Here is a 19589-nt window from a genome sequence, read left to right as displayed (position 1 = left end):
CCTATTTGCAATGTTGAACGCTATAGTTTAAGTAAACAAAATGCCACCACCCACACACAAGAGTGGGGTTTCAGCAGGTTTGGGGGGAACCCAAGGTTTTCAGAAGTGCAAAAAAGAATTAGGAAGGGGGAAAATGTAAGAGGTGGACAAATTTTGACAGCCAAATCAATACAAAATTCATCTCCACATATTACATTTATGCACCATTTTAACAGTCAGTCCTCGGAACTGTTATGGGTCTGACTTCCCATGGCTTCAGTTCCAAGCACCATTGCAGCAGGGAGGGAGATAGAAAACCAGACTGCAAGGGAATATCCTAGAAACTGGCACGCCTGACGAAAGCAGTGAAGAAGCCCGCTCCACATTCTGTTGCAGTTCCCACTTGTTTAGGATTAGTCTCTTGTTTTGAGCTATGCCCACTTCCTTGGTGCCCACTACTTTTTCACAGGCTTTGGGAGGAATTAAATGCTATGCTATTATGACTGTCCCATCAACACAAGGATTTTTCCTTGTCAGATGGAACAATCTCACCTCTCCCACAGACCCCACATCCCTGTTCACTGTTCTGGGGGTACTCTGAACCTCCTAGAGCTGATTTTGGGGGGTTGTGTGGGGTGTAATGTCAGAGGTAGAAAGCCCTGCTGCACTAGCTGAACTCATTGCACTGGATCCCAATAATGCAACTGCTTAGTTGAATATGGCCCTTTATTTGTAAATGCTACTACTGATACATCTCATATTTATTCTCAACTTTCTGCATCTTTTTAAGAGATTTTTAGAGGGGATTTGAATGTTGTAAACCCATTTGCTAACTAATATCCAATAGTATGGAAAACAGGACCAGATAGATCTTGGTGACAATGTACAAAACAAATGATCTGAGTTGTTTCTCATTTGTGGGATACCCAGGTTTGAATTGACTGGATTTAGCACAGTATTAGGGATTGTGATATGTCTGCAAAAGCCTATCAAAAAAATAAACTACATGCACAATCTACTCTTCCATGAGTGAGAGTCCCATAAGGCAGAAAAAGAAAACATAACTCTCAAAAGGTCACTGAAAGGTGTCATATTATTTATTTAACTACAAAAGTCTCCACAATTTTCTGCTGCATTTTGAGTAACAAGTTTTGCGAACATAAACTTTCTGTCTCTGTAACTATCAAGCAATATCACATCACATGATTTAATATTTATATGTTCAATTATGGGTTTCCCCTCTCTACTGGCAGTTTCTATTCTAGTGACTGATGCAGGAGAACAACTAAAAGTTTTGGAAATGTGACCAGGCATTTCCAGAAAGAAATGCCTATTTGGGCACATAGCAGTCTGCCCTTGGGCTAGTAGAAAAATGCATTACTTCTAGTTTATATATCTATCAACACATGCCATAGAATAGATGCAGGTCTAGAATTGCTTTGCTTTAAAAGTTTCCTATGGTTTAGGGCTGGTGTCACACATACACACAAATACAAATTGCATTCTGCAAGCATAGGCACCTCCTTGGGTGCCCCTGAACTTCATGTCCTCCCTTCTCCAATATAACAATTATTAAAGGTAGACAAAGCCAGCATTCATGCACCTTGGTTTGTAACATGTATGGGATGTTCTTAACAGTTCTTGAAAATGTTCCCTGTCTCAAGTCAAGTATTGCTGGGGCAAGTGTATCTCAGAAAATGGACATTCCATCTCTCTACATTTGATCAGAGGTGTGATTTAACTTGCTATCTGCAAGAATGCTGCTTCCTATATATACTGTTCCTATATATACTGTTGTTACTCTGGGAAAAATGAATGGACTTATGAACAGAAACAAAACAGAAAGAACTGGAGATGGCAGAGGCAAAGCTAAGCAACAGAGGTCCTTGAGTACAAGTTGAAGTGAACACAGAAGAAAAAGCCCTCAAGATCTTGGTGATCAGCCTGGGAAAAGAATGGGGAAATGGGGGAGATGACTTCCCCCCCCCCCATCTTTAAACAAGGATACACATTCATGGCCAACAGGAAATGGGACTAGGATATATGGAGTTGGGTATGAATTAATGAAGATATAATAAATAATTATGGGCTACCACACTGTTGGGATTTGTTGGAACCTTGGGGAGAAATTGGTCATATTGAAACAGAGAACAACTATGATTGACATTGTATTTAATGATGAAAACTTTAAATAAAAATTGATTTTAAAAAGAAAGAATACTTCTTCCTATTAGGAGGTAAGTTTTAGCCCTCTTCAGGCATTATAATTAAAGCAAACACATGAGGAGTGAGGCAGTGGAGACCAGCCTGCTATCTCTGTTCCCCATGTGATTCAGATTCTATACAGTTGAACCTCTGGTTACAAAGTTGGTTGGACAGTGTTCTTGAAGCTACGAGCATAAGTTTGACCAGACTGCAGGAGGACAGGAAGACTGGAGTGCCTGGAACAGGTGAGGCTGCAGGTCCCTTATTTTGGCTGCTGGTCCCTTATTTTCAAGGCTGCTGGTCCCTTATTTTCAAATCTGTAAGTTGACAGCTATGGTTGTGACATCAGAAGAAGGATTTTGTGTTCTGAATAAGAAGCACAGTATAGTGATGATTTCAGACTTCCAGTTATCAGGACACCATACATTACAACAGTACCAAATTTCAGTTTTGTGTTTATTTGTAAAGTGTCCAAATAACTCCGATTCCACTGTGAATAAGAGAGATCCAGGTGTATTTCTAAAGATGTTTCTTCCCCATTCAGGCACTCAGTGAGCTAAGTTATAGCTGGACTTTTTAAATAAAACTAAACCTGTCTGTGACACTTAGATCCTAGATCAGTGTAAGATATTTCATTTCCTTAGGCTCTGCCTCTTGCCAAAAGACCTATCATCCCACAGCAGATCGATGTGACTTCAGGATTGTAATCTATATTTACTTTGCAGAAGATACTGCACCTCTGCTTTCAGCTGATTCAGCTTCTGTTTCAAGTTCCTTGACCTCAAATGTCTCCCCGTTCACTCCAATGTGTATTGCTTAAGCACTTACTGCTGAGTGTCCCTCCGGCCATTTTGAAAGGTGTTTCATCACACTACAATAAACGTGAAATACTGATGCACTCAAAATGGCAAGAAAAAAAAGGAGGTGAAAGCAGCAGCTGTAGATCGACATGGGACTGAACAGAGGCATTTATTACACTTCACTTTCATACTATTGTCTACCTTTAGCAAAGGAAGATTGTAAGTGTCCCTGGTGGTCCGAGTCAATCAATACTACATGGGAGTTAAATTAGGCCTCAAGTCAAGCATACATCCACCTTGGCTGAGATACCTCCAACCTAAAGTCCCTGGAAAATTTACATTTTTTCCACTAAGTTAACCAATAAGAGAGTGAAATGAGTGAGAAAAAAAGCAGCTGTCTAGTCTGTATCTTGCTTTCTTGAGAAGCGGACACTGTCCAAATAGCAGTTTAGGGCCTTCAAAAGCAATTTAAAATGTCACTCTGAAGTTGCAGATGAATACTGGGTGCAGTCACAAGATCATCAGCCACACACCTAAGAAAAATTACTGGGCAATAGTCCCTATTAAAATGAAAATATCTGTTTCGTTGAGAGAGGAGAGGGAGGTGATTTCACTGGGGAATTTTAGACATGGCAAAAATTGAATTCTTCATTGGATTTTGGGGGCACATTCATTGAGGCTTGCTCTACACACACAGCAGAACTCAAGGCAGGAGAAACCAGAGGTGACAGAGTGGACTGTGTCACTTCAAGTTGCAGGTGGTACAGCTGACTTGACCACTCCAGGACTCTGGGACCTAATTCTGCTATGTACGGATGCCATAACATCTGCTTCTAAGGTTACGAAACCTACACTCAGGGCTGTGAAAGTTGCACTCTCTTAATTTATAAAATTACAGAGCTATCCACAGACTAGTCACACTGATTTCATGCAATTCAGAGGACTTTGTATCTGTATGCGTGTTCTCTGATACAAACAGGCGATTTCCACTTTGTACCACTTAAGAATGGACATGAAGAACAATAAAGCCCAGATTGGAACCTTGGGCAGTATTCAACTAAATAAATCCGCAAGCAGAATACTTGCATAGTAGGGCATTCCCCTTTCCGCCTGGCACCTGCCCTGTGCCATGCCCAACTCTGCTCCTAAACAGGGGACATGCATAAGGAGAAGAGGAAAAGTCATTCTGCTCATGGTATTCAAAGGTCCAGGTGGCTGATTTAGGGATATAGGAGAAATTTATTTGGTACCCATTTTTTTTAGCATACTTACCTAATTTGCACATTCTGGACTAATACACAGGCAGGAACATAACAATCCTTCACATGTCAGGCTTTTCTGAATTTTGTGATATGGTTTTTGACCAATATTCATATGCCTATTTTGGGGGGAACTGTGTTTAAAAACACATACATAGAGAGCAAATACATATTCCAATATGTATTTGGTTGAAAAGAACATGCATTTAATATGCATTTAAAAATAAATGCAATTATAAATGTGTGTGTGTGCTCACATAAACACACATACACATTACAGATTATTTGCAGAAATGGCACAGAATGGATTTGTGAAGGAATGCATGCAAAATTGACATGGACTAGATAGAACCAGATTCTTCCACCCCATCCCCAGATTTTCTGTGTGAATTAGATGAAGTTGCAACAAAACTCTGAGGGAAACATTTCAGGAATATGGGAAATGTAGTATGTGACCAAACAAGAAATTGGTATTGTCATCAGATCTATGCATTTGCTCAAATTTATGGATTAAAGTCCAAAAGAACCTTGTCCTGATAACACTGAGATAGCACTCAGTGCTTTCTTTGAACTTGCAAGCACTGACCTGAACCTGTGATGTTATGCATGGCCAAACAAGAGTTTGTTTTTTTACCTCTGATCCATACGTTTGAAGACTAGGGACTCAGATATGGAAAATGTCAATAGTTAAGATGAGTGGGGCTCTGAACCTATGATAAGTGACTTATCCTCATCAATGACTATAGCAGTGCTGACTGGAGTTGTTAGGTGTTGCAAACATGAGGCTGGAGCAGGCTGAACTATAGTGACAGTTCTGAATTTAGGAGGTTATCTAGGTTTGAGAGGCATGGCTCCCACTCAGCCCTGAGACCTTTTTTAAAAACAGAAAATTAAGCAATGGCCACACTTGAAAAATATAGACAATTCAACAGCTGTTTTCTGTTCTATCTTGACTAAACGTCTTTGAGACGTCAGAGAAACAATTTGGAGCAGCCGTATATATCTACAGAAAGAGAGAGCTACTAACTTCCTCTGATTTTGTGATGTGTGACTGAAAGCACCTTTTATTCCAACAGTAACTTTTCTAATTAAAGCATCTTCTGCCTCAAAGTAATAAAGCTGCTGCTGTGCCAAAAGAATATATGCTGATTTAATAACCCTGCAATGAAAAACAAAAGGCAATTATTTAGCTCAGTCTTTTGTGAAAGGGAAATGGAATGTTAGTGTATTATTATTATATTGCTTTACTAATCAAATCAAAGGCAAAGGTGCTGTACTCTGTAGAGGTAAACACATTCCTAATATATTTAGTTGACATTAATGTATCTGCTCAGATGTCCTATCATTTTATTACCTACTGTGGTATAAGTAGTATAATTTGGTCACAGAAATCTGTCTGTAATAGAACTTAAAAGGGGGGGGCAGCAGGAACCCTAGATTTATCTTCTAAATAAATACACAGGATGGGGAAGTGGTTTAACTAAGCTATTTGTTGGTTGGGAAAATTATTTTGAATATGAAGTAGGTAAACCTTAGTATGCCAGATGTCTTTCTCGTGTAAGCAATTTAAATTCAATTTGTGGCAGAGAATGCCAGCCCTCTTGGATCAATAGGCTGTATTCACTGGAGCTGACACAGTACACCTGACACAGCCAACCTGGCGAGGGACATATTACTCATACCTAAGGGACTTTCTCTCGCTTTTATCACAAAGTAAATCTCCTAGGATTACAGGTACTTAACACTAATTAGATCTGCTCTATTACCTGCCATTTGAATGGCCTCTGTTTCCTTGCCACCCAGTTTACTTTCCTGTTTCAGTGAGATAATTGTGGGTGTGCAGCTCACTTAGGTAAAATAGCTTTGCACACACACACACACACACACACACACACACACTGGCCTCTTTTTCTTCTGGAGAGGGGAAAAAATTACAAGCGGTGATACTATCTAGAGGCAGCATAACATGCTTTTCCTGCTATACTTACCGACTTCTTGTCAGATAATTATGTGATTAGAATGAGAGTTTGCAAACAAACAGCACTTTGGCCCTCCTCACACATGTGAGGTGAAGCGTGTCTTACGGTCCTTGCTTAGATTACCTGTATCTTTCAGGCAGGCTAAAAAAACTCATTGTATGGATATTCCGCCCCGACCAATTCTCCCTGCTTTGCAATGGTCTTCTGAGAGCTGTAATGCTGTATCCTACCATATTTACAATGCGAGCATGCTATACCTTTATGCACGCTGTAATTGCTGCCTATTATGCTTTTATGACATTTGTGTTTTACTTTAGTCATAAGCCCCCTTGAGTACGGCTTTGAAAAGCAAGCAAATAAATATACATGGTTGTACGGAGAGAAATGTAGGCGCCTGGTTAGGCTTATATTTAAGTCAGTGGCTTTCAAGCTTTCACTCTTCAGGGAACTGTTTCCCCTTAATAGCTACTGCAGAACCCTGCCATGTTAGAAAGGATTCTGGGGCACTTTCAAGGGGTCTGTAGACACACTCGGTGGAGAGTCTGGGTAGGCCAATGGTGCCTTCCCATTGCCCCACAGCTGAAAAATGCAACCTGGAACCCATCCCACACTTGTAATGGTCCATTTTACAGGAGGATCATTGGCAGAGATAAACAAGCTGTCTTTTCGGGAAATTTTTCTTTCATCACTGATATTTCTCCCGTGACTGATACTGAGCAACACAGACATCTCCATGATGACTTCACACCCCTTATCTCTGTTTGCACAACTCGGGAACCACCAAGCCAAATGAAACCTATCTACTATGTTTTGTGGTCCACAAATGGTTTCATAAACAGTAACCAAGCTGCTGTCTTTGGGTGTCACCAGGGTTTTCTTTCATCCGGAACTCACCGGAAATGAGTTCTGACACATGGGAACCATTGCCATTGTAAGAGAACAAGGGAGGCATTCATGGTAAGTTCCTGCAAAATAGCACTGGGTATCACCAGCTTTGTAACTTTCAGGGATTTTTGTTTTGTTTTACTTTCAAGTCAGATGCCAGAAAACCAAGGTGGCTTTGCCCCACCTTCCCACTCCACCCTGGCCAGCTTTAAACCTTATACCCGGATAAAGTTTGCTTATGTTAGTGAAAACAACATATAGAAATCCATTATATAAGAGGACGTTGCTTTGCAAAAATATGTAGAGTAGGCAATGTGGATATAGTAGGAGAAATTTGCACTGAAATTTTCATGTATAAAATTACACGCTGGTGCGGAAATGTGCAAAACTGGAGATGAGGGGAAATGACAAACAGAAAAAAACAAAATTGTCAGATGTTCTCTCCTTTATTAGAAAGTGCCACAAAGAGAAAGCATCGGCTAAAATAGCACCTCTGTATAGTTTTCTCAGGGAAGACTACATGGTCATACTCAAGGTCTGACTGGTCAATGTAGTTGGAAATGGAGAGAACCATCCTTCCATGTTGGACTGGTGACATCCACTTCAAACCCCTGTGGGCCACCCGAGTGTTAAAACAGTGATTTCATACTCCGCTTCTTGCTGCTCTGTCCTCCAAGCTCTGCCATAATTCCCCCGAGTGGCCTGAAGGGGCTCTAATCATCTTGAATTCACAACAAAAGGCCCAACCCTATTACATATATTACTATGAAAGAATAAATGAAACTTTACAGTGGTACCTCTGGTTACGTACTTAATTCGTTCTGGAGGTCCGTTCTTAACCTGAAACTGTTCTTAACCTGAAGCACCACTTTAGCTAATGGGGCCTCCCGCTGCTTCCGCACCACAGCAGCGCGATTTCTGTTCTCACCCTGAAGCAAAGTTCTTAACCTAAGGTAATATTTCTGGGTTAGTGTAGTCTGTAGCCTGAAGCGTATGTAACCTGAAGCGCATGTAACCCGAGGTACCACTGTATTTGCATTCACCATCGGCCATAGCAACAAAAGAGCACTGTGATATACACAGAACAAAATTAAAAGTCGATTGTAATAAAACACAGTTTAGGGTCCTGAATCAGCTGTCAAACAGTGGACCTTATTGTGATTGCCCCAGCTAAATACCTTGCAACCTTTGCTGCCATCTGCTCCTCTAGATCTGCCAGGAGAAAAGTCACTGTGGCAGTGGTTGGACGACCCGGAATGGACAATAAAAGAGGGGTGATAATCTCGTTCCTCAGGTACTCGTGAAGAGTGCATGCGAGGTGGGTGTGCACCACTTATTCGGTGTTGCCATCTCTACAGAGACATGGGTGTTTTTCATGTGGAATCTGTTGGAATCATTCCTCAAGTACAGCCGAGGGCAATATATTCAGTCTTAGTATGAAAGAGTTGCATCAGTGGCCTGTAGCAGGATAGGGGAGATTTTTGTAGTGAACAGCGACACAAAACCAGACAAAGGAAAGGCTGCCACAGTGGATGGTTTTCTATTAGCCACAATGAGACTGCTTGTTACTGGAATCGGCAACAGCCATAAGCAAAGACTGCCACTGTTAGGAGCCCTGCTAGCTACTGTGCTACTGCTTGTATTGCCACTGCTAGCAATTCATGATCTCTCTCCCCTTTGAATCCAATGTTTTCAGTTCTACTAACATACAGTATTGTCCCAAATATGCTTGGAGTGGGGTAGATGTTTAAGCAGATTGGCATCTATAACAAATGGTGGGTTAAAAAACAAAATAATAAGAGTGGCCTGTGCAGCAACGCCAGGGTGGTCTCTTTTTGAAGTGAATAGCTGATTTTGTTTCAATGAGTTTGGAAAGTAATCAAAACTTCTCAGTACTGAGGACGTGATTTTCAAGAAGCACAAAACCGTCCCTACCCAACGGGTTACCGCATATTTAGAGAAACCTGAACTTTTCTCAGCTGGTTCAGCTTCTCTCTTTGAAATCTTTCGCTTGCTGTTTCTTTTTTAAAGGTGTTAGAAAAATATGACTGTAATTAACAACTGACAAATATATCTGGGCTCGAGTTAAAGTGGGAAATCACAGAGGTTACTTATTTTCTCATGCATTTTCCATTTGTTCTCTTTTTCACCAGGAAGTTGAAAGACCTGAGGTTCAAACTTAATAAGGCCCCATACTGTTTCTAAGAGTATTTACAACTTGCTTTAAAAAAAAGAGAGAAAAAAACAAGCCAGCACATTTCTTATATTTAAATTTGTTTTCATTCAGCTAAGCTATTACACAGTAGGCCATTCAGGAACCTTTCATAATAAGGAGTACATGTTTCCCAGACAAGGGGAAGAAAGAAATGTTCAGCTAGTCTAGCTGTTTGAGACTGGGAAAGCAACAAACCATTTGTATGCATCCAATCTACACATCAGCAGCATGAAAGGAAGCAACCCGCAGCAGAGGACTTGAGCTTACACATGCCTTAAGGACCAATCAGCAAAGGAGAAACGGTTACTTCCTTTACAAACAAAACAAAACAAAACTTCACAGCTTCTATCGAAGCTCCCACATTACCAGAAGGTCATAGCTCATATTCCAGGAGCACCTCAGAAGCATTTGGCAAAAGCGAATTTTGTACCACAATAACTTTTCAAGGTCTCTCTTTAAAGATAGGAACTAGCTTGATGCGAAGGCCACATTCACAACGTACATTTAAAACACTATGATATCATTTCAAACAGTCGTGGCTTTCCCCAGAGAATTCTGGGAGCTGTCATTTGTTAAGTGTGCCAACGAGGTATTTGGAGACTGTTGCAGTGGCATAGTAAGGGTTGCCAGTGCCCAGGGCTGCACGAGGGGATGGGGGTGGGAGGGAAGGAGGGAAACAGGTGAAGTATGCATGCGCTCAACTGCCCAACAGTATCCATGGAACCCAGGAGTTCTCAGCCACAGAGATTAAGAGCCGTTCTGTCATCTGGCCAGAATCAACTTCCTGGTTTGCATAGAGAAGTTGTTTTCAATGGAGTCCAGCACAGCTGTATTGAGGCAGCAACAGGTTTTGAAATTTTGCACCACCAACAATTTTGTGTCTGGGGCAACCACTCCTGTGCTCCCCCCCCCCCATGCTACTCCACTCTATTCTCCTCACAGCACTACAACTCCCAGAGTGGTTTAACAACCAATCTTTCTTGACAGGCAACTGTGAGAATTGTAGCTCTATGAGGGGAACAGGAGGAGTCTCCTAACAACTCTCAGCACTTTTAACGAACTACAGGCATTACGGTATGGATGTGGACCAAGTCAGATCAACCAAGTCAGAAGGTCAGTGGAGCTTACTCAGAGGTAACTATGCATAGTATTGCAATCAAGCGGTTCACGATGGACTGTGTATTGTGTTGCTGCCATTCTTTAGTGGGTAGTAGTGTGTGTGTTTGTGTCTTCTGGACTGTCTTTTTTGACCATGGCTGTTGGGGAGGGCATGTGTCATGATGATCTCTTGTACTTCCAGGTTTACCCTTTCCACTATTGTTAATGTTCAGGCATCTTGCTCCCCTTTGCGTCTGAATATCTTACTAGAAGTTACAGGGGCATTTTTGTCTGCTTCATTGTGAATTTCCACTTTTAGAAAAGGAACATTCACATTAAGAGATTTGTTAACATGAATATCTAGCTCAATATTACAAAAAAATAAAGGAAACATTTATTTCTGCATACATTTGCCATGGAAACCTTGGAAAAAACACCAAATTGAGTCATTTTAAAACTGAGTGGGCACAGAGTGGTGCAAAGGTTCTTATTTGCCAATCTGAGCTCAGTGCAATTTACTTTTCATTCTAGGAGGACACCTGCATTGGAACACTGACTGCTGGGTCAAAGGTTGAATTACCAGAGACATGGATCCTTGGCAATAGTCAGCCCTCTAGTTTGAAAAGAAAACATGATCAGTCACACCAGTGCAGTTGCCAACAGTGATTTTATTTCAACGTCTGAGGGCAGTACCAGGGGCCCTCAGATACTGGGCAGAATAGGTGTTTATTTTTATTATTTAATTTGGGAGGAAGACTAAATTAATTTCTGAATCTTTTTCCGGCCATCATTCATATTTTTTCTTCCTTTTCCCAACCATTTGCTGCACTTTCTCTCTATCAGTCTCTTTTCTTCTCATATAGGCTGCTCTCCTGTTTTGTTTTTTAACACCAGGTAGTTTAGTTTAGGTCCAAACTCTCAGTTTGGACAAATATTTTGCAGAATTATCCAGTAAGAGGTGGTGGGGTACAATTTAGAGATGCCAGCATGGTGCAGATCTTTCTGTTGGTGCTGAAAGAATTACCAGGCATAAATTATGCTGAGATCCAATGCATTTAATATCTCACTTATAAAATGATTTGTGTATTTTCTCCTTCCTGGGCCAATAAGCTTACAACTTCCTCCTCCTATATTTTGCTGCCATCATGGCCTGACATTATTAGTGAGTGTAGTTTTGGGTAGGCAAGCAATTTTTTGTGTGAAGCACTCCTCCTTTGTTTCCCAATACAGACGGATGCCAAGAACAGCACAAAAAACCCTCTTTCTTATAAGGGGTGTGCGTCCCATTGGCATCAATTAGGCTTCTTTCTGAACAAACATAGATTAGAATTAGACTGTCCTTCCCACCTCTTTCTACGAAGAGGACAGGAAATTATCTGGGAATGTGTACACTCACTTTCAACTAGGGACAATTGAGGAAGTTGATATTTGTGAATTCTTTTATGGATTGTCATGATCTGCACATCCAAGATTAGTGTGCAAACCCAATGGTTTTTAAGCTAAAAAATGTATCAGAACACATTGAAAATGTACACTCTAAGTGACAGAACAGAAAGAAACTGATTCATGCATCCCTACTTTCTATGTCATGATTCTACATTGGTATGTGGAGCCCCAGGGAGGAAGTAGTGGAGAAACTGTGGCTAGGATGGGGGGAGGCTGTAACACGCATCATTCAACTTAATAAAACCTCCAGGTTTACAACCGGGCAGAGTGCTGTTGTGCTCACATCCAGCTTGCGGGCTTCCCACAGGCATCTGGTTGTCCACTGAGAGTACAGGACGTTGGGTCATTGGCCTGATCCAGCAAGCTTGTCTTATGTTCTTCCCTTTTCTTTCTACCACATAACAAGAAGCCTACAAAAGACAGAAAGACAGTAAGGAGGGAGAAAGGTTGTTTTCTGCTGCTCCAGAGAAGCGGACACGGAGCAATGGTTCCAAACTACAAGAAAGAAGATTCCACCTAAACATTAGGAAGAACTTCCTGACAGTAAGAGCTGTTCGACAGTGGAATTTGCTGCCAAGGACTGTGGTGGAGTCTCCTTCTTTGGAGGTCTTTAAGCAGAGGCTTGACAACCATATGTCAGGAGTGCTCTGATGGTGTTTCCTGCTTGGCAGGGGGTTGGACTCGATGGCCCTTGTGGTCTCTTCCAACTCTATGATTCTATGATTCTATGATTCTATGTTTGCTCCTTGACACACCTGTACTGTGATGTGTGACACAGAACACAGACACTGGTGATGAGTAGGCAAGTGGCTAACAATTAGCCTGGTATACTAGAGTGGTCACTTTTGTGCATCTGGTAACCCAGGAATTGCCAGTGTGGCACCTGTGGGTGCACACTTGTGCCTGTGCCTCCACCTCCCCTACTCAAATTAGGCTTGAAAGCCCATAGAACAGTGTGTGCTTTATTACAATGTGTGTATGTGGTGCCCATCGCAGCTTCTCTGGTTTGCAATTGTCTCCACAGGGTCCAAAGAGGCTGTCACCCCTGTTGTAGTTGTTTGCACTATACCCTGTTGTTTTATTGCCCAAACTCCAGTTTAATTGATTAACAGCCTTGAAAAAAAATGCTCATTTGCATGTGTAGCAGCTGAAATGGACTGCTTGCCATATTCTTGTTATTACAAAAAAACAAAAAAGAGAGACAGATACAGATGGTGTTGTTGCTGGTGATTGAAATTTCTTTTGGAAGAGGCGAGGTGGGTAGAATTGTTGGAAGTCAACTACTTCAAAACTTGCTTTATACAGAATTGTGTCAAATTGGTTTTCACTTTGATGCAGAAATGAGAATACAATAACAGTTAGTCGTATCTGATGAAATGTAAACAGGCAGATGAGAAAAGACTGCTGGATATAACCAAAGGTTCATCTAGCGCACCACCATTTTTCTAAGATTGGCCAAGCAGATGCCCATAGAGAATCGCGCAAGTAAGACTTGAGCAGAACAGCATTCTCTGTAGTTGCAATTCCTAGCAGCTGCTGTTCAGAGGCAGTGAAGGTAGAATATACCCACAGCGGTCAGTAGGAATCAACATCAGTGTCCTCCATGAAAATATTGATACAATTAACAGACAATAAAAAGAAGCAGACATAATACAATGATCAAAATATAGATGAAATAAACAGTTTATAAAATATTTTCATTGTAATCCAAGAAATCAGAACATTGAGCCAACATGGTAGAGTGTGTCTCATACTGGACTCTGATCCATGCTCAGCCACAAAGCTTGCCGCGTCTCAGCCAAACCAACCTCATAGTTTATTGTGATAATACTGGAGTGGGCAGTACACTACATATCCCCCTGAATTGCTCAGAGAAAGGACGAAATCAAAATAAATAAAGCCAAGTGATGATGTCCCCAAGACAAAAGAGAAAACTGCTCTTCAGCTTGTATTATTTTCGTTAAAGCACCTTTGGAGAAGGTTATACCAGCAATGCCCCAAATTAACCGGCACATTAAAGAAATTCACATTAGGCTTTCCTAACTTATCTCTGTGAGATTATATGATGCATGCTATAATTTTCCTGAAGTTGCTCTTGTTGCTGATTGGTTTATTAATTTGTGTTTATTGAAGGTACTCTGGTGAAATGCTTTATCTTAATTGCAATTTTAATGCCCACCACTTTAAATATGTATGTGGCAGTGGCCAGGCTTTTGCGCTGAATGCCTTTCCAGTAGAATTTGGGTTTTTAGTGATCTTGCATATATTTCACTTCTATCACTTCCAGAGTTTGGAACCATGGGAAGAGCTTCTCTGTTATATTATTCTGCCTGATTCAGTGAAGGGTGTTCCAAGTATAGGCAAATTAGATTTGTACAGTACAGGCAAATCTCTTTTTTTTGGGGGGGGGGAAGCTGAGTAAATGTCAAACTGGTGGTGACTAGCGATAGTTCTCTGCAGTCTTATTACTGTATTGCTATTTGCTGCTGTTGCTGCTGTTTTGGAGTTGCTTCGCCTTTTATTTTGGTTTTTATTGCATGGTTTTATAGCCTGTCCAGAAGATAAGAACATAAGAAAAGCCTTTCTGGATCAGGCCAGTGGACCTGATCCTGTTCTCACAGCGGCCAACCAGATTCCTGAGGGAAGCCCACAAACAGAACCAGAATGCAACAGCATTCTTTCCTTCCGTACATAGGAGCCCATTCCTAGGGGCTGAGGTCCCTTCACACACACCCCAATAAAATACTTGAGGTGGTCTCCCACCACCAAATGAATGGCCATTGCCATTCAAATGGTGTGCCGTGTATCATCTTGTGATCAATTGTATGGAGCAGGGCCTACAATATTTTTTTCAAGTTGGCATCCCTGCTTCCATAACTGGTATTCAGAAGCATTCTCCCACTGACAGGTAGAACTTAGGCATCAGGGTTAGTAGCTATTGATGCAGCTCACCCTGAGAACTGATGAAAGGTGGGATATACACTGAATAAATCTTTAAAGGCCAATGCCACCAATGCGCAGAGTCTCCTTGTCGTTGCTCCTTTGCTCCACCATCCCTTATTGTTCCTGTCATGACAATATGGAGGCATTCGTCCCCCATCAACCCTTTGGCATTCATCCCTCATCAGCGTCATCATAATTTCTTTTCTCAAATTTCTGACTCCTCCTTCCACGGCATTCCTTGGCCGAACATACCGTTGTGATTGCCGGAGAAACACTTCAGTTTGCAAGCTGGCAGTGAAGATTGCATTGTAAATTACCCACCACAGAGTTGCTCGGTCGCTCAGGCACTTCAGATTGCTCTAACTGCACCATCCAGGGGAGCCTCTGAAACATCCACAGTCATTCTTTTGTCACAATCTCATTCCAAATGTGATTTATTTCCAGAACACTTGTTCAATCTGATCCATCAGCATCAGGGAGCAGAGAGGAGAATTACCATGAATTGAGCCCCAAAGAGAACTTTTCAAGTGTTTCCTCTCTTCATCACTGCAAAGAGCAAGAGAAAGGCGAAGAGCTAGCGAGTTAAGGGCTTGGGTGGGGGGAACAAAGCACTTTTAAGATAATTTCTACAGAGTCAAAAATGCAATTCTGGATTTAATTAAGCACTTTCCTTATTCCCCATGAGTTGATCAGATGGGGGAGGGGGAGGGGAAGATAAGAATGCTTACCTTTGCATAAACCACTATAACTTTAGTTCTGAATTGCTTCAGACTACGTCAGAAATTTAAATGGAAGTAGAAAAAACTCATACACAGACACCATGCTATTGCTTAATATGGAAGCTGTTCCTGCACCAGGGCCCCATCTGTATTATACATTTAAAGCAGGATGTGCCACTTTAAACAGTCATGGCTTCCCCCAAAGAATCATGGGAAGTGTAGTTTTTAAAGAGTGCTGAGAGTTGCAATGACCAGCAACTGGTACTCACAGCACACTCCCTCCAGCTGTGGCGGTATAATATAGCCATCATGCTTAGTAGCCACTGATAGCTTTATCCTCCATGAATTTGTCAAATTCTCTTTTAAAGCCATCCAAATTCATGGCCATCACTACCTCCTGTGAAAGCAGATTCCCTAGTTTAATGATGTGCTGCATGAAGAATCAGTTTCTCTTCTCTGTCCAGCATTCGGCTTGGATGTGCCCAAGTTCCAGTATTACGAAAGAGGGAGGAAAACGTGAGCTGGACTTTAAGGTGAACTTCTTTTTTTAATTTATAGATTTACACATGCAGTCATACCTCGGGTTACAGCTGCTTAAGGTTGCGTTTTTTTGGGTTAAGGTAAAGGTAAAGGGACCCCTGACGGTTAGGTCCAGTTGTGGCTGACTCTGGGGTTGCGGCGCTCATCTCGCTTTACTGGCTGAGGGAGCCGGTGTACAGCTTCCGGGTCATGTGGCCAGCATGACTAAACCGCTTCTGGTGAACCAGAGCAGCACATGGAAACGCTGTTTACCTTCCCACCGGAGCGGTACCTATTTATCTACTTGCACTTTGATGTGCTTTCGAACTGCTAGGTTGGCAGGAGCAGGGACCAAGCAACGGTAGCTCACCCGGTCGCAGGGATTCGAACCGCCGACCTTCTGATTGGCAAGTCCTATGCTCTCTGGTTTAACCCACAGCGCCACCCACCGGAAGTACCAGAATGGGTTACTTCCAGGTTTTGGCAGTTGCGCATGCGCAGAAGCTTGCTGAATCGCAAGCCGTGTGTGCATAGATGTGGGTTGCGAACGCTGCAGTTGCGAATATGCATCCTGCACGGATCACATTCACAACCCGTGCGTCCACTGTACACCATATATTAAAACATCTGACCATACTTGGGTCAAATTTGTTCTGGATCACAGATCTTCACCTCACCCCCAGCCCTGTGGGGCCAGCATGGCATCTGCAGACCTCCCACACATGATGCACCAGTCCCACACATGATGCACCAGAGATCAGGCCTGATGCTGTTGATGGACTTGGATCAGGATCTGGCAGATCATGGGCTGAAGCAGTCCCACCTCCTCCCCATTCCCTCCAAGCCTTGTTTTGGGACTTTCTGTCGACAGCACTTCCAGCCACTCACATGTCTGGCAGGCAGAAGCTGGAGCACTGCACCAATGGAGTGATGTGCTACTATTGCTGCACAGGTAGCTGACAAGAGGCTGATAGAGCCCTGCAAACCTGGCTGAGGGATGCTTCCACTCAGTCTACCACCATCCAGCCCTGTGCAATGGAAGTTTGAATGACAATGACCAGCAAAGCAGTTATATTAACATTTGAAAGCAAAATATTATGGAATGTTTCAAGAAATACCATGTGATCCTAGCACAGGCATACAAATTTGGGAAATGTTCCCATCTTTTTTGGTTTAAAAGCTCTTGTTTGCTAGTCCCTCTAATCAAACACGCAAACAATGTTGCGAATTGTCCTGTGCAACATGTACACATGGGTGCAATGGCTGTATTATCTATAAGCTCAAATGCACCAGCCTTGCTCACAGAGGCTATAGATTTCTACATGAATTTGGCATTGATTTCTAGGATAAACAAATGGTTTTAAGTCTTTACTTGCCCAAAGCTAGATCATAATATTCTGCATTTCAAAGTGTCTAAGTACCTTTAAAGTGATGGCTACAGATTCCCTCAAGGCACAAAATGGATAAAACCTTCTTTTAAAAGTATTTTGCTCACCTTTGTTTTAAAAGGAACTTGGGGTTTATTGAGTGAAAAGCTTCATTCCCATAGTAACCAATGCCGGGCTAATATCGATCCAGAGAGTCAAAAGCAAAGCCCACTGACAGGAATAAAGAGTGACCTCTTTCTTATCCTCGTATGTATTCTTTATCAAGCTCCCACAGGTAGCTCACATGCTACAAACAGTACATGCACTGTCATGGACATTTTTTACTTTTGTTGACCCTGAACCACGTGCACAGGGAGGCTGGTCAGCAGCGCCCAAAGCACTCAGGAAGGGGGAAGGAACACACAACTTTGTAAAACCAACTTTGATATAGTTACTCGAATAACAAATTCTCAAGAGTCTACATATCTGAGTTTTGCCTCATTCCTTAGAAAGCCTATTGGCCTCAAGAAAGATATTTCTTTTTTCCCTTTTTTGGACAGAACAAATGCTATGGCATTGAACCACGGTGTTTCTGCCTCATTCTCTGACATACTGAGTCAAGTATGGAGAGCCTCCTTCTCTGAGCATCATTCTCTGTGTGCTAAGTCAAAAACCTGGCAGTAGGGATGGGCCAATGTGTCCATTCAGGTTTCTCTCAGTTTCTCATTTTTTTCCAGTCTTAAGTTTAGTTCTCAAACACCTGCAGCCATTCTACACATGGTGTCCAGGACAGAAGGTGGTGGCAGGAACAGAGGTCAGGCCTGTTGTGAAGAACGAAGTGGTACCACTTCATTTAAGGTGATGGGTTGTTAATTTGTCTGTCTTGTGAAGTTTTGCATACTGTCTTAGAGGGGCAATATGCTCTGAAGGAAGGGCTAGACCTTAGTGAAAGAGCATCTGCTTTGCATACAGAAGGTCCCAGGTTTAAATGCCACAATCTCCAAGTAGGCCTGAGAGAATTCCCTACTTAAAACCCCAGTGAACCACTAGTAGTCAGCACAGACAATACAGAGCTAAATTGGTGAATGGTTTGATTCTGTATAAGGCACCTTCCTATGTTCCTAAACATGCTTCATAAATCATTTGATAAATAATAAATAACTAAAGATGAGAAGTGTTCACGCTTCAAAAAAGGAGTGCAGAATATTCCTAGGAACCTTCAAAATCTTCACTACAGGTTTAGTGCTTTTCCAGCTTCAGTTGTGAATGAATTTGCTGCAATTTTAAAACACTATTCTTTGTTTATTCTATCTGTGAGGACCTGGTTGGAAATGACACATTAACATTTGCTATCGTGCCTGATCTCTCATTAAAAGTTTCATTAGGCACTAAATATTAAGCTTTGCATGTTCCCTATGTTAACGCTACTGTTTTTGAACTATACAGCGTCGGAGGGAAAGCCTTCCTTTGAAGTCAAGTGCTCATGAATCGTTAGCAGAAAGTACAATGGCATGTACGTACCTTAAATCCCCCATCAGGATGAGATGATTTCCAGAATTCACAGCTCTATAAAAAACACACACAAAATGGAAGAAAGAGGACCTAGTCAATTTGAGGAAGGAAAGATAGCTTGCAGAACACGATATCACATAATAAAGAATGATCTCCCCCCTCCTATAACTTTTATAGTTTAACAAGGTTTTACGTACTCCTAGGCAGGTAATAATCTTTTTCGCTTCTCTCTTCTTGCAAAGAGCTTTAACTCCCCCCCCCCCCCGACAGTACTGATAGATAACAACTGAGCCAAAATTTAATAACCCCCAAAGTCTTCTTCTCTAATCCCTTCTGTGCATGTTTAATGTTTCGTTCTCCCACTTCAATTACACTGCCTGCATTATGTCTTTCACTCCACACTCGAAAAGTTGTTAAAATAGAAAGCCTCTTTCAGAATGTCACAGCTCCATTATGCAGGCCTCTACCTGCACTGGCAGCAGGCTCTTCTTCTCACTTGATATTGCCTTGGCTTGGGGAAGCAATCCCTGCTGCGCATCTCAGCCTGAGCGCGGGAATAAAATTAAGTCCACTACACAGGCAGAGGAGAGCTCTTGTAAACAGGGCAAATCAAAACCGGGGCACACAATGCTGACCCCATTCTCTTCTCTAACGTAACACGCC

At 41.9% G+C, this 19589-nt stretch overlaps 1 long non-coding RNA gene across 1 annotated transcript in view; it reads left to right on the top strand.

Moving 5' to 3' along the window:
- The window catches only part of LOC307226644, a 37098-nt gene extending 26648 nt beyond the window's left edge, over positions 1-10450 (top strand). Inside the window, exon 3 of the long non-coding RNA XR_013843534.1 lies at positions 10310-10450. This is a non-coding gene — a long non-coding RNA (uncharacterized lncRNA). The remainder of the gene's footprint in view (positions 1-10309) is intronic.
- Positions 10451-19589: the final 9139 nt, after the last annotated feature.

The sequence above is a fragment of the Podarcis cretensis genome (assembly GCF_951804945.1).
Source record: "Podarcis cretensis genome assembly, chromosome: 1".
Lineage (NCBI taxonomy): Eukaryota > Metazoa > Chordata > Lepidosauria > Squamata > Lacertidae > Podarcis > Podarcis cretensis.
The sequence above is the reverse complement of the archived record's forward strand: the minus strand, read 5'-3'. Positions and strand labels throughout refer to the sequence as shown.